Genomic DNA, 1,577 nt, shown 5'->3' with positions numbered 1-1,577 from the left:
AAAGTTGGATCAGCTCTCAGTAGAAATGCAAAATGTGAAATTATTTTTAAAAAGACCCAGGCATTAATTTCTAGATGATTCTTCCGAGAGGCAGCAGGGGTCACCTATTTAAGACCTGAGCTAGCCAAAAGGATGAAAGACGAAGGATGCCTTCTTGGTGCTTACACACCTTTCTGATAATAGATGACTGAAGCAGTTGCCTACTCTCTGGAGAATTTTGCTCTCCCTCAAACTTCTTTCTGGTACCACGTGTTGGTGAAAGAGGCAGAATTCTATGGCTAGATTTATCCACCCTGGGGTGCTGGAGTGCTGGGCCAGAGGCCTCAACAGAAAAACCTCAACCCGCAGCCTTACCTGGCCCCTCAGTGAACTGCAGGGTGGCTGTGGTGATGGCCTTCACTTTGTCCCCTTGGATGGCAATGTCAGCCTCCATCAGCTTGTGTTTCTGTAGCAAGTCCTCGACCTCCAACAAGTGTTTCCCAAACTCAGCAGACAAGAGGTGAGCCTGGCGAAGAGGACAGACAGGGCAGAGGGAGTAAGGAAAGGTGAAGAGATCCTCATGCTGGGAGAATAACCTTCCTAAGAGAGGGTCCGTGGCACTGGGGACCAGGATGTCAGATGCATCTGGAAAATGCAGCTGCTCAATGGGAAAGAGGCTACAGAGCGGGAGTTCCCACTGGGGGTGCCCATCAGAATCATCCAGGGAGCATCTTTCAAGAGATCAAGTCCTATACTCAGTCTGCCCACGTGTGCCCCAGGGGTGGGACCTGGGTGTACATATTTTAAGAAAGTTCCACGGGGGACTTTCCTCATGGTCCAGAGGTTAAGACTTCACCTTTCGTGCAGGGGATATGGGTTTGTTCCCTGTCGGGGAGCTAAGATCCTACATGCCTCAGGGCCAAAAAAAACAGAACATAAAACTAAGCAACACTGCAACAAATTCAATACAGACTTTAAAAATGGCCTATATCTTCAGGATGGGGAACACATGTACACCCATGGCTGATTCATGTGAATGTATGGCAAAAACCACCACAATATTGTAAAGTAATTAGCCTCCAATTAAAATTTAAAAAAAGAAAAAAAAAGATATAAAAAAAGGCCTATATCAGAAAAAATCTTAAAAAAAAAAAAAAAAGGAAAAGAAAGCCCCAGTCAGTCTGCTGTGAGTCTTCAGCTGAGAGCCACTGTGATAGTAGGAGAGGAGACTCAGACTTCCCAGTGGCCCTGGATGCCAAGGTCTGGATGCCAACTAGAGTCAGATCGTGATTACTCAGAGCCCGATTCTCCAGGCTCCTGAGGGAGGTCTGTCTCATCCAGGCCCTGCAGGCCGGCACCTGTGTAACTATGAACCCCAGATTTCTTGATCACCGGGGATACAGCAGACAGGAGCAGAGCGAGCCAAGCTGCTGAGAGACAGATGCCATCAGACACTCTGCTGCCTTAGATGCTCTGCTCTGACTCGGGCGTGGGGCTGGGAGGTGCCTAGGAAGCACAGCTCGCTGAAGCCCCAGGTGGAGGGGGTGGGGGTGCCCAGGCCCACCTTGATCCCGTCCATCCAGTCAATGCTGTGCAGC

General features: G+C 49.3%; 1 protein-coding gene across 1 annotated transcript in view; it reads right to left on the bottom strand.

Moving 5' to 3' along the window:
• The window catches only part of SPTB (spectrin, beta, erythrocytic), a 132,936-nt gene that overhangs the window by 40,467 nt on the left and 90,892 nt on the right, over positions 1-1,577 (bottom strand).

Source organism: Bison bison, unplaced genomic scaffold (genome assembly GCF_000754665.1).
Source record: "Bison bison bison isolate TAMUID 2011002044 unplaced genomic scaffold, Bison_UMD1.0 scf7180017864239, whole genome shotgun sequence".
Classification (NCBI taxonomy): Eukaryota; Metazoa; Chordata; class Mammalia; order Artiodactyla; family Bovidae; genus Bison; species Bison bison.
This window is presented reverse-complemented; position numbering and strand designations above follow the sequence as displayed.